Below are 15188 nucleotides of genomic sequence, written 5' to 3' on the forward strand. Positions count from 1 at the left end.
CATAGGCTCACTATATAACTAATATCTAATCACAGTACCTCCCCACAAACGTCACCACTGTATTACTAAAAGCATATTTGCCAGAGTTCTTTTGATCCAGTATATCATGTCCAGCTTTCAAAAAAATTGCAAGGCATATTACAGGAAAATGGAAAACAGAAGCCAGTTTAAAGAGACAAAGCAAGCCTCAGGATGAAATTCAGCTGTGGCAGACATGTTGGGATTATTAGACAATGCATTTAAAATAACTATGATTAATAAGCTAAGGGATCTAATGGAATAAGCAGACAGTATGCAAGAACAAATGAGTAATGTAAGCAGAGAGATGGAAATTCTAAGGAAAATCCCAGGAGTACTAGAGATCAAAAGCACTGTGACAGAAATGAAGAATGAATGTGCCTATTAGTAGATTAGCTAGATGCACTAACCCTGCTAATTGTTATAAACATAACCCAATCCCATTTGTGAGCCAAGCCTTTGCCTGGATCTATTTGGTGTTCCAGAGCCTTCTGAATGTGAACTCACCTGTGGGACATGGCTAAAGAAATAATCTCTAAACTTTAAAATAGGCCTGTAAAATTTTTCGAAAATGAAAAGTAAAGAAGAAAGATTGAAAAACAAACATGACAACAGACTATCCAAGAACTGTGGGACAGCTATAAAAGATGTAACACACATGTACTATTAAAAAGAAAGAAAGAAAGAAAAAGAAAAAGAGGAAAGAGATGAACTTAACAAATTTTTGAAGCAATAATGATGGAACATTTCTCTAAATCAATGTCAGACACCAATCCACACATTCAGGAAGCTCAGAGAACACCAGGCAGGATAAATGCAAAATACAAACAAACAAACAAACAAAAGCCTACACCTGGTCATATTATATTCCAACAAGAGAATATAAAAGATAAGAAAACAAATCTTGAAACAAGACACAGGAAAAAACACCTACCTAGAGAAGAGTAAACTTTAGCATTATATTCATCTCTTTTTCAGAAACCATGCAAGCAAAAGAGAGGTAAGTGAAATATTTCAAGTGTAGAGACGGAAATCCCAACTACTTAGAATTCTGTATCCTGCAAAATTATCCATTAAAAGTGGACTTTCTTAGACAAACAAACATTGAGGGAATTTGTTGACTGTAGACTTGCCTTGCATGAAGTGTTAAACAAAAAATAGCTTCTCAGGAAAAAAAACTAAATTGATATAGATTAGAAACTAAGTCCCATATAAAGAAAAGAAGAGCACTGGAGAAGAACTAAGTGAAGGTAAATAAAACCTTTCACCTTTCTTTCACCACTTTTATAAAAACAAATATATGTATATTTGTTGTATGTATGTAAAAAAGTGGAATGTGTGTCCAAAATGTGTGTATAATGTATATATAAAAGTGGAATAGGCCGGGCACGGTGGCTCAAGCCTGTAATCCCAGCACTTTGGGAGGCCAAGACGGGCGGATCACGAGGTCAGGAGATCGAGACCATCCTGGCTAACACGGTGAAACCCCGTCTCTACTAAAAAAAAAAAAGTACAAAAAACTAGCCAGGCGAGGTGGCGGGTGCCTGTAGTCCCAGCTACTTGGGAGGCTGAGGCAGGAGAATGGCGTGAACCCGGGAGGCGGAGCTTGCAGTGAGCTGAGATCCGGCCACTGCACTCCAGCCCGGGCGACAGAGCGAGACTCCGTCTCAGAAAAAAAAAAAAAAAAAAAAAAAGGGGAAAAAAAGATAAAAGGAAAAAAGTGACAAGAGAGGAAAACTGGACAGTTGCAATAACTAGGAAGCAATATAGTGTCATTTGAAGGGGATGAATCAGCAAAGCACAGAGGACTTTTAGAGAATGAAATTATTCTGGATTGCACTATGATACAGATATATTTCATTATATACATATTAAAACTCATAGAATGTACAATCCCCAAAGTGAACCTCAATGCAAACTATGGTCTTTGGGCAATAACATGTCGATGTAGGTTCATCAACTGTCACAACTGTACCACTCTAGTGGGGGATGTTTATAGTGGGGCAGTATGTGCATGTGTGTGATAAAAGGACATAAGGAATATCCCAGTATCTTCCTCTCAAGTGTGTTATGAACCTAAAACTGCTGTATTAAAATATTCTATTTAAAAGAAAAATACCAAGGAAGATAAACCACTGGGCTTTCTGGCTTTGGACAAGAAGTTAGAATAGGTATAGCACTAGTGCTGCAGATTTGTGTAAGATGTAATCTAGTCTTATCTAATCAGATGAGATGTAATCAATGCTGAAATTTTAAATTGAGAATATTTATTTTTTATCATTAGTAGTAATAGTAGTAGCCTAATTTAGCCCTTTTGGAAGAAAGCAAGTGTCCTAAAAGATAGATAGTATCTTAGATTGGTCTGACTCAAGCCCTACTGCTGATGGACGGGTCATCAGAGGAAATGACCATTCATTAATTCATTGAAGAATAATTTATGTGATGCCTATGTAGCAGACGTTTCTTTAGGAGTAAACTAGACACATGAACTTTTACTGTCTGAGGTTAAGCTGTTTGATTTTAGACTAATTTTTTTCTCTCTCGGTTTCAATTTCTACACCTATTGGAGGCATGTGCTCACTTTGGACCTAGACTAGATTTAAATTTTATCTGTGCTTTTTTTTCTATGTGACTACATGCAAGTTAATTTGAGCTTTCTAAACCTCAGTTTCCTTATCAATAAGGAAATAAGTTACACCATAACTTATTTCCTCAGGTTGTGTTGCAGTTTAAATTAAGATAGCTGACCATTGGTGTGTAGCACTCAAGCTAAAGTGGTTGCTACTGATTCATTCCTGCTGACTCTAGGAATCCTATGTGGACCACCAACAGGTGTTACTTAGGGTGTGGCTTTTCACCCCAGAGAAAGGTAGGGGCATGGGTGGTAGAGGTTAGGATTTATAAGGTCATTGCCAACATAGGACTTCACTCTGTCTTGGACTGCACACCAGAAAGGCCACTCATAGGATGCAAACGTGGAGACCAGAGCTACTACCCAACGATGAGACAGGAGCCAAATTCTCATGAGAAAACACACCAGTGCGGTGGTGGTGGTGGAGTTGGTGCTCCAAGTTGTGGAGAAGCTGTGCCATGGCCACAAACCTGAACCCTAAGAACCTATAGAAAAAAATTTAAAGAACTCTCTACCTTGTCTATTATAGTAGACATCCTTGAGAAGCCTGGAGTTGAGATAATAGTGAATAGTTTCAAAAAAAAAAAAACACACACACAAGCATTTTTAGGAGCTTTACTAGAGATTCAACGTGGCAGTGGAAGAAGTTCTTGTGCAATGAAACAGTGAACCTGATGAACTGGACTTGAAGAAGAGCAATTCCAGAAAGTGTCACAGGATTGCTCTTCAGAAGGAGGAGGAAATGAAAACTGAAAAGCCTCCAGTCATACAGCCAAGACCACAGACAGAGAAAACACAGAACACTCTCAGAAATTAAGAGATCTACAGAGCATCTCAAAGTCAGGAGAAGAGAAATGAAAGAATGCGGTGTCATCGAGCTTCATCAGCTTATCTTCAGACCAGGAATCTTCTGATTATGGCCATATTCTGACCCCATCATCTATCAGTCCTCATCTGTCTGTGGACTATTAGAGATTCCTGGAGGAGGACCCATTGTTCCACACCAACACTAATGCCCTTTAGGAAAGATCAAGGGTCAGTCAAGAAGGGGCTGTGGGTCAAAGCAAGAAGCAAAATTTTTCCATAAGAAAAAGTACTTCATGAGTGCAAGACTGATGAGAAGTCCTGCTTTGACCAGTGAGAAATCACATGGGCCCCCTCCAAAGATGAAACCAAAAGCCACCCTCAGAAGGTGACACAAAATAGAAATGACCCTCTGGTGTCCCTTGTCTAGAAAGAGAAAGAAAGAGAGGACAGCAGCATCAAGACGGTTTTACCCCTCTTGGAGACTGCTTCAGAAAATCACCCTAAAAAGTCAAAGCCCAAAGATTCAGAGAAAACTGAATCAGACAAAAGCCAACTGTAGACAGCATAGACATTGGAAAGGGGACAGGATGCCCATTTCTTAAGGTTAAAAAAAAAAAAAAAGATTTCTAATAACATAAAAACTCAATAAGGGAAGCTAAGTACTTCTAGCTTAGATAGATAGCCAGTGAGACTCCTACGTGAATTTGAGGAAGCAGATATGGATGATGAATTTGAGCAGCCCACCATGTGCATCTCAGCCACGACTAGTCTTAGAAGAAAAGTAAAAAGACGGTGAAAAATTCAGACACTACACTTAGAAAAAAAAGATGAAAGAATGATTCTAAAAACCACTAGTAAAATTTGGATCAGTTCAGAAATTGCCTAAGGTAAACAAAAATAAGACAGAGAAGCTGCAGCAGTTTGAAGCTCATCCAGCCAAGCTGAAAAGGGTCCCCATAACAGTATTGCCAGACGTTCCATTTCTGAGGACACAGGCTGATTTCATTCGCCTCCGTACACCTCCTTGACTCATGTCTTCCTTTCAACCAAAGTGAAAAGCATTCTCTTCACCCTGGGAAAAAGAAGCTGGATCTATTGTACACAGAATTAATTCTAACCTTCAGGCATGTTCCAGTTTTAAATATCCCAGTGCTCCAGAATGATGACAATGCATCAGCCTTGCATCCCAATACTTAAAAGCATCAATTCCGTCACTGAAGTGGAATGAATCTCCTATTTTGTTCTAAAACTCATTTTGAAGAGATGTATGCCTATGAGTTATATCACCTACAGAAATACAATCATGTACCAGTTGAAGAAACAGATCAATTAATAAAAATTCACTGTCATCAAAACTTTAAACTTCCATGAAATGCTGGAAAAGCATGAGTTATCAGGAGATGTACTTGTGTTTCAGGATGCCTGAGAGCAGAAGCTGTGAATGCTGATATGAATAGATATTCATCTCAATTTGCCAGTTAGCCCAAGGGCTGACAAGCAAAAATTGACTCTGTCAACTCTGTGGCCAAACCACCTTACCATGTTTGAAGGGGGCAAGAGAAGTTTGGGACAGGAGGAGCCGCTAATCAGCAAAAGTAGATTTTTGTGATATATAATCAAGTATCAGGCTGGAAAAAGACAGTGTATGTTACTACTTGCAAGTGATAACCCACATCACACAGTAAGCAGTCACACTTCCTCCAACAGCGTCAGAAGCAGCAGTAGCTTTATCCCCATGCCTCAGAGACTGGTTTGTGCCTTCCTGAGCATCAGCAGTACCCACTTGGTGAAGGCAGTCAGCAGTATGTGAAAGAAAATCGCCCCGATGATGGCTAAGACAATTCATGATTTCAAGAACAGATTCTTCCCATGACAAAATGGGGGCTTGCCTTGGAGATGGGATTTGCAAAGGAGAAATACAAGACAATGGGGCCTGGGGAATGGAACTTCCAAAGGAGAGTAGAGCCTTTTGCTTTGTGGATTCTTTTGGGTTCTGAATCCTGCACCTGTGACCCTGTATTCCGTAACCAGTCTCCCTGCCTGGAGAAAGTGTCAGAATTCTAAAGAGGGGAAGTCTCAGTTTCATTGAGGATTTTAAGGTCAATTATGTTTTTATTGTTAGCTGACCTATTTGTAAACAATAAGACATAATTTTAATTAATAAATATCTCCAGACTGTATATATACTAAAAACATTAGACTGGGTACGGTTGTGCATGCCTGTAATCCCAGCTTCTTGGGAGGCTGAGGCAGGAGGATTGCTTGAGCCCAGGAGTTTGAGGCTGCAGTGAGCCATGATCATGTCATTGCACTTCAGCCTGGGAAACAGAGTAACAGAGTGAGATTCTGACTCAAAAAAATTATTTATATATATATATATATGTGTGTGTGTGTGTGTGTGTGTTTGCATATCTGTATTAAATATATACATAAAATCTATCTATATATATTTAAATCACAAAGTGTCAACTGGAATTCACGTCTATTTGACTAATAATGTTCTCTTAATCTCTAACTTGTCTGTGTGTCTTTTCAAACCAATCTCATTACATTCTTTGATAAACATATGTCTCACCCTCTCTGAGGACAAAGTCATACATCATTCATCTTTGTAACCGTGATCTGGTTTCCAGTGAGTAATCAACAGATATCTGTTGAATGATAATGTGTGTGTAGGTATATATATGTGTGTGTGTGTGTGTACAAATATATATATAAAGAAAGTAGTTTTCTTGTTTTTTTTTTTTTGCCTTTGTCATGTCACTTTATGTCCTTTTTGTCTTTTATCTATCAAAAACATAAAGCCAGCCAATTCATACATAGGACCCCTTCCAGTTCATCTTCTATGATTAGCTTATAATTGAGAAGGCCAACATCTCTCGTTAATTTACATGTTCTGTTTTAAAAGATGATGAAACTAATAATATTGTACTTTTATTTTCTTTGTTGATTTTCTTCTCAGTTTTCTTTGCTATTTCTGTAACTCCTTCTTCAAATATATGACTATGTAGAATCTGTCATTATTAGAGTAAGACCCCTGGACCCAAAGGGAATTGCAGAGGTGAAGTTCAATAACTCAGCAATAGCCTATGTAGAATAATAATGGAAGACAGACAGGATGCAATTTTAAAAATATTCTCGGCTGATGTCAACACCAGATGTGCCCCAATCACCACAGCTACTACCTTGACACACCTAATATCACCAGAATTCCAAAACATAAGAAATGAAATCAATGAGAAATGAGGGGTACACTAAGTTAATTATAACTGGATTTCTGCTACCCTGGTAGAATAAGAATATAAAAATATGAAAATAAAGTTGTGTTATATAGATGTGAATATAAAAATAAAGTTGTATTATATAGATGAATAAAGAAAGAAAGCCATATTCCTTGTATATCTGAGTTAGTTGAATGAGATTTATACCAGTTATAAATAGCTGCTGGTGACTTTATTGTATCCTCCCTTGACAACCAGAAAATCAATATTTATGGAGTCCCTGTGCTTAATGAGCATAGTATTAGTATACTTTTCATAACTGCAAAATGAAAAGCCACACTTTCTTTAAACCTGGAAATCTATTCAGGAAGATAGTTTACATACTGAGGAACAAACTTAGAAGTGTGATTCTTCAGTCATAATTTTTCAAGGATATTTTGGAAAAGTGCTTCTTGGATCCGAATTTACTTTTAATTAACAATTTTCTTTAGCATCATTGCTTTAAATGGCATTTCCCACATATCACTTGTAAGTTCAGCAGCACACACAATAAGCAGTTTGTATATATTTCTTAAATACTTTAAGGTCATGTCCCTTGTGCTTTTCTGTTTAGAGAGCAACAGGTATAATTTAGCTTATTTAGAGGTTGCTAATTTTCTAAAGTTTCAAACCATTTATGTTGACAAGAAGTTAAAGTACCTTGATCAAGCCAGGCTGGAATAAAAATGTTGAGAATGTCCACATTTGGCCAGGTGTGGTGGCTCATGACTATAATCCCAGCACTTTGGGAGGCCAGATCACCTGAAGTTGGGAGTTCAAGACCAGCCTGACCAACATGGAGAAACCTCCGTCTCTACTAAAAATACAAAATTAGCTGGGGGTGGTGGCACATGCCTGTAATCCTAGCTACTCCAGAGGCTGAGACAGGAGAATTGCTTGAACCCGGAAGACTGAGGTTGCAGTGAGCCAAGATCGACCCATTGCGCTCCAGCCTGGGCAAGAAGAGCGAAATTCCATCTAAAAAAACAAAAGTCCACATTTATAACTGGTAACCCACTTGTGTTTGGAAATAGTCAGAAAAATAATGTATATCTTAATAAGCCTGAAAAATGGTTGGAATGAAAAATGGCTATTGAATGAATAAAATAATTATCTATTAATTAAAATGAGTTAATATTTAGGATGCATATTTGAGAACTGAAGGATTGTGGAGGTTTAATAAATGGACTTTTTTTCAGAATAATTCTTAAGCAAAAATGCAAATATTCTTTCATTTGCAAGTGGTAACATACATTGTCTTCTTCCAGCCTGATACTTCATTATATATCACAATAATTACTGGAGAGATCATAGAATGGAAGAAGTTAGATGACAAAGTGATATATAAAGAGCGTTTTGAATAGTGTCTGGACATAGTAAGTATTATATGTTCTTACTATTGTTATTATCATTGCTGCTAATACTACTGACAATACTACATCCTCACATAAAGAAAAATGTAAAACTATCAAGAATTTAAAGTTTAAAAATTCAAAATCTACTTCGTCTTTATTTGAATATGACATGTTTATCTATGTAGCAAATCCCCCAAATCTACAGAATACTCCTAGAACTTGTAAGTATTATAGCAGTGTCATAGAATATAAGATCAATATATAAAAGTTAATTGCTTTCCTATATACCAGGAATAAATTTTTGGAATTGGAATTTTTAGAAATACTATTTACTATAGTACCAAAAATGAAAGTACTTGGAGATTTATCTATCTATCTATCTGTCATTATCTATCTATCTATCTATCTATCTATCTATCTATATTTATCTATCTAATAAACTGAAAACAACAGAATGCTGATGGATGATCAAGGATGATTTAAATAAATGAAGAAATACTTTGTTCTTATAGATGGATGGGAAGACACAATATTGTTAAAATATTAATTCTTCTTAACTTGATCTATAGATTCAATGTAATCTCACTCATAATTGCAGCAAGCCTTTTTTTTGGATATTGACAAACTGGATTTTATAAGTTATATAGAAATATAAAGCATCTACAATAGTCAACACAATACCAAAGGAGAACAACAGCATTGGAAGAACCACACCACCTTTTTTCAAGACTTATTATAAAGCACAGTAATTTAGAAAATGTGGCATTAGTGAAATGTTAGACACATAGATTAATGCAACAGAATGAAGAGCCTAGAAACTAAACGTGGTAAAATAAATTTTTACAAAGTCACAAAGAAACTGAACAGAAAAAGTTAAGACTGTTTAACAAATGGTTGTGGAAGAATTGGAAGCTCACACGCAAAAACAATGAACTCAGACCCAGAACTTACACCTGAATAAGAAATCAACTCAAAGATTGATCATGGACTTGTATGTAAAATTCAAAGCTGTAAAATTTCTAGAAAAAAAAAAAAAGAAAAGAAATCAAATGTGTCCTCAGGTTTGTTGATACATTTATAGATGCAAGACCAAAAGCACAAAATCCATAAAAGAAAGAGAGAGAAAAAAAGACAAGATGAAATTTATTAAAATGACAAATTTCTGTTCTGTGAAAGACATTGTTAACAGAATTAAAACAAAGCACAGATCGGGAGAAAATATTGCAAAGGAAATATATGATAAATAAAACTTGTATATAAAACATAGAAATCTTGGAACTCCATAATAAATAGTTTAAAAAGTCACTAAAAATAGACAAAATATGTGAACTAAAAGCTCACCAAGGAAGGTATTTAGATTTCAACTAAGAATATGAAAATATGAACAGCATCATTTTTCATTAGAAAATTCAAACTAAAACAACTAATAGATACCTCTAAAAACCTATCATAATGGATAAAGTAAAAAAAAAAAAAAAAAAAAAACAGCCCTGATACTTCAAATTGCTGGCAAAAATGAGAAGAGTAACTCTTACTCATTGACAGTGAGTTACTCTCCCTCATTGCCACTGAATGTACAAACTAGTACAATCCTTTCGAAGAAACATTTAGAGTTTCTCAGAAAGTTCAAGGTAATTTTACCCTAGAAACCAGCAATCATGTTCCTAGGAATGCACTCAAATGATTTGAAACATTTGTTCACACAAAAACCTGCACACAAATGTTTTTAGCAGTATAATTTGTAATAGACAAAAACTGGGAACGATGAAGATGCCACTCAGTGGCTGAGTAGATAAACGGTGGTATACCTATACAATGGAATACAGTGAATACAGCGATGAGAAAAAGAATGTGCCATTTAGTGATGCAAATACATGGATGAAATTTAAGTGCATATTGCTATGTGAAAAAATACAGTCTGTAAAGTCTATGTGATGTATATAATTCCATTTACATGACATTCTATAAATGCCAAAACTGTAGAGAAAGTAAACAGATCAGAATTACACATTTGGCAATGAAGAAGGTTTAGCTAGGTGAAACACACGGAATATTTTAGGATGGTAAAATTATTCTGTGTGATACTCAAATGATGTATACATGACACTAGGCATTTGTCAAAACTCACAGAACTTTACCACAAAAAGATTGAAATCCAATGTACCCAGGTTAAAAACAACAATGTAGGAGTCTGAGAAATCCAAAGACAGAATAAAGACTGTGACAAATGTATGTGACTGTATTTTAAATGTATGAAGCAGCTTTACCATAGGGTGAGGGGAAAAGGTATTGATAAAAATGTCTTAGAAATGGAGTAAACTTTGTAATATTAAAAACAAAAGAACAGTACGTAAGTACTGCTGTAGTTATTAAAGGTGTTTTCTACAAAAGTATGTGTTAAAAATTATAAAACCAATATACGTATGTACAAGAAGTGAAAAATGTATAATAGATAGCAGATGGCAGGAGCCTGTATTCTTGCTGTCCGAACAGAAGATTACAGTAAGCAAGGGGAGAAGACTAGAATGATCTATATGGTAATTAATTAGGGTTGGTGACAATATAAACATGCTTAGCTTATTATAGAAACATACTAATACACATAGAAATATATATTTAGAGATAATGTGCATAAACAACCATTATTACATGCTATACATATTCTCACTCTATTAGCTAAGAGCCTAGAAGGAGCATCTTGCAATACCAGAAAGTATGAAAGTGTTCAAAGGAACCACGATTATGGAACTTTGTCAAAGGGATACAGAAGCCAATTAAAAGAGTTTCCAATGACCAAAGCTATGTAAATTCAAGCAATGAATAATACAAATCACTATCAGTTTATGACACAGTATAAAATAAATATTTATGAGTCCCTATTGATATAAATAAATGAGTAAATAAATGAGGGAAAACAGACAAATCTTTCATATAGCGTTCAATATAATTTATGTAGATAATTTATTCTTCAAAAGATGGAGCCTAACTTCCAACCCCAAAAGTGTAGGCTGCACATAGTGACTTCGTTCCTTTTTTTATTTTTATTTTTTTTGAGACGGAGTCTCGCTCTGTGGCCTAGGCTGGAGTGCAGTGGCCACTGCAAGCTCCGCCTCCTGGGTTCACGCCATTCTCCTGCCTCAGCTCCTGAGTAGCTGGGACTACAGGTGCCCGTCACCTCACCCGGCTAATTTTTTGTATTTTTAGTAGAGACGGGGTTTCACCGTGTTAGCCAGGATGGTCTTGATCTCCTGACCTTGTGATCCACCTGCCTCAGCCTCCCAAAGCGCTGGGATTACAGGCGTGAGCCACCACTCCCGGGCTTTAGTGACTTCCTTCTAAAGGCTATGGAAATGAGGAGAAAGAGTAACTTTATAATGAACAAATCTGACAAACACTACCTCAACCAGATGATCAAGTTCAGTATTAATCATAATGTTACATCAATAATATGAGCCTTTACTAGGATGTGATGAAAATGGCACTCTGGTCTTCCTTTCCAAAATCCCAAATCTTATTTTAATCGTTTTTTTTTTTTTTTTAAACACACAAGTTCCATGAGAGGGACATCTGCAAAATACCTGACCATTACTCTTCAAAACTGTTAATGGCATCAAAACTGAGGGACATCTGAGAAACTTTTATAGCCAAAGACAACCTAAGGAGTCATGATAACTAAATGTAATGTAGTGTCCTCAATACAATCCTTCAACAGATCAAGGATATTAACTAAAAACTAAATAAACGTAAATGAAGATTTACTAATAGATCAATATTAGTTTGTTAATTGTGGCAAACGTGCTATGTTAACCTAAAATGTTAATAATTGAAAGAACTGGTTGCCAGTTACATGACAACTCCCTTCACAACTTTCATAAAAATATAAAACTATTCTTTGAAAAGTTTATGAAAAAGTTACTGGAAGTTTGAGTCATTTCATAAAAACAAGTTAACCAATTAATGCAAACAAGATAAAAGTGACAATGTAAGGAAAGAAAAAGGATGTAAATGGATATATGTGGAGTGTATAAGATGCCCAAGGTGCTTTGCTAAGCATCTTGCACGTATTATGGTATTTGCCGATTTTGTGTCTTATAACTTTGTAAAAAGAACATTGTTATTTCCAAATTTTAAATTAATAAATTCAGCAAGAGGGGTTGCATGACTCAATATAAAAACTGCAACAAATAATATTAAAAGTTTAAGCCCAGACTTGTCTGTTTAGTTTTTTCATTGTGTGTGTGTGTGTATATATATATATACACATATATATACATACATGAAATTTGCCGTTTCAACTCGTTTTTAGAGAATAATGTAGATACATTAATTACATTCTCAGTGCTGTGTATCCATCATCCACTATTTCCAAAGTATTTTTATTACTCCAAACGCAGACTCTGTATTCATTCTCCTATCCCTCCAGCCTTTGGTAATTTCTAATCTTTTTGTCTTTGTCAGTTTGCCTATTCTAGATATTTATTATGTAAGTGAAACCATACTATGTATATTCTTTTGTGTGTGGCTTATATGGCTTAGCATAATGTTTTTAAGGTTTACCTATGTTTTAGCATGTATACAAATTTCACTTCTTATTATGGCTAAATAGCATTTTATTGAATATATATTTCATTTTTTAAATGTTTTACCCAAAATGTAAACTTGGTTTGCAATTTTATGTAAATTTAACGATCAGCTTTTGGATTTATGCAAAAAAAAAGGCTTTTGGGATTTAGAAATTTAGGGATTATGTTAAAAATATATATATACAGATTGATACTTTTTTTTTTTTTTTTGAGACGGAGTCTCGCTCTGTCGCCCAGACTGGAGTGCAGTGGCGCAATCTTGGCTCACTGCAAGCTCTGCCTCCCGGGTTCATGCCATTCTCCTGCCTCAGCCTCCTGAGTAGCTGGGACTACAGGTGCCCACCACCACGCCCAGCTAATTTTTTGTATTTTTAATAGAGACAAGGTTTCACCATGTAAGCCAAGATGGTCTCGATCTCCTGACCTTGTGATCCACCCGCCTGGGCCTCCCAAAGTGCTGGGATTACAGGCATGAGCCACCATGCCTGGTCGACATCTTAATACTATTAAGATTCCTTCAATTAATATTAGGATATCCTTCAATTAATATTAGGTCTTCTAAAATTTCTTTTAGCAATATTTTATAGTTTTTGCTGTACAAGTATTTAACCTTGTGGTTAAATGTATTCCTAGATATTTTACTCTATTATATGCTACTGTAAATGGAATTGCTTTTTAAATTTGTTTTTCAGATTGTTCATTACGGGAGTATGGAAATGCAACTTATTTGTATGTGTTGGTTTTGTAATATTCAACTTTGCTGAATTCATTCAATAGCTCTAGTGACTTCTTTTGTGGATTTCAGGATTTTCTATAAATAGGATTTGTCACTTATGAATAGAGATAGTTTTACTTCTTTTCAGTTTGGATTTTTGTATTTTATTCTCTTCTTGTAACTGCTCTAGCTAGAACATCCAATATAATGTTTAATAGCAATGACAGAAGCAGGTATTCTTGCTTTGTTTCTGATTTAGGGGTAGAAATTGTAGTCTTTGACCAATAAATATGATATTAATAATGCATTTTTTAAAGTACATTAGTGTATTTTATCAATATAGCCTCATCTTTCCAATATTATTTCTTTGTATTCTTCAGATCCTGTTGAACTGTGCTATACAAACAAAATTTAATTTCGTTCCAATAACTCACCATACATAAAGCCTCTGGCCGTAGTACATCTGTTTCTTTTGTAAAGAAATGACTTACTCTCGTGCCAAGTACGTCCTACTGACCTGCATCTCCCAGCATGGACCTCTCTAATGCTCAGCTGCAGAACTCTAAGTCTCCACATGCATCTGCAACTTGTTTACTAGCTCCACCTTTCTTTTACTGCTGTTGCATATCCATGTTCATTGTTCCTGCATACTCACACTTTTGAGACTGCTGCTATGGGAATCTGGCTCCTCCCACTACTTCTGGATTCAGAGAAAGTGTCACAGCCCAGGGTATTGGCTTTAATTTTCTAGCACTTTCTAAAGGGTCCAGGTGATACAACCTAGAAGTTCAAGCTGTTAAATTCCTCATGGTGGTGAAACCTGGCCATTAGAGATAAGACATACAATGGATCTGGCAGATAAATTTGTTCTCTGACTCCCTCAAACAAATTGTTACACATATGCTGAGGTGCAGTGCACTATCTCTATGAAAGAGTCATAGACAGATGAAAAAAGGGTGTTTTCCTGAGAAGTGTGGCTACCCCAGTACCACATCATCTTGTATACATTTCCCTCCTTCCCTACCTCATTCACTTTCCATATATATGTATATGTGTATATTAAATATATGCATATTATATATATATAAATCTGGGATTATCTCTTTTCCATTTAATTCCTAGAATATACATTTTGGCTCAAGCTCTATTTTCATGGAAACTGAGGCACAGAAATTTTAAGTAATTGGCCATGCTATAATTTAGACCTAAGCGCTATGGTTCTACCATATGTATGCTTAACCATTGGGATAGGACGCTTCAGAGTTCCTTTAATAAGTTCCACGTCACCTTGTATATCTTGTCATGTCCCTATACGTAACCTATATGGTAGTTACTGAATATTTTCCAGGAGCTCCACGAAAGCAGACCACAAGTATGCCTTGTTAAGTCTTGCTTTACAAGGCCTAGCACAATATCTGCCATATATAAGTACTAAGCAAATATTAAGATAATTCATTAAATAGTATGGTAATTCCAGAAATATTATCATATTGTTTTGCTGTCAAGCCCATATGCTATGTCTGTACCAGACTGAATGATAATGAACCACCTGCTCAGGTCTAACTTCATGCCTTTTAGAATATGTAATATTTAGTTTTTATTTAAAGGACTTGTTTACAGGGATATTATTCTTGTAAGTGAAAAATATATAAGGAGAATTAGGCACAGAAGAACATCTATCACTCAAGGTTAGATGCTAAAGAAAATTGTGGCTGCATATATTTAATTACCTTTGGGAAAAATCAAAGAACTTTATCTTAATGAACTTCATAATGTATACCATAGCATACTTTCTGTACTTTGTGCTTATTTCATTTG

The sequence above is a fragment of the Piliocolobus tephrosceles genome, chromosome 11 (assembly GCF_002776525.5).
Source record: "Piliocolobus tephrosceles isolate RC106 chromosome 11, ASM277652v3, whole genome shotgun sequence".
NCBI lineage: Eukaryota > Metazoa > Chordata > Mammalia > Primates > Cercopithecidae > Piliocolobus > Piliocolobus tephrosceles.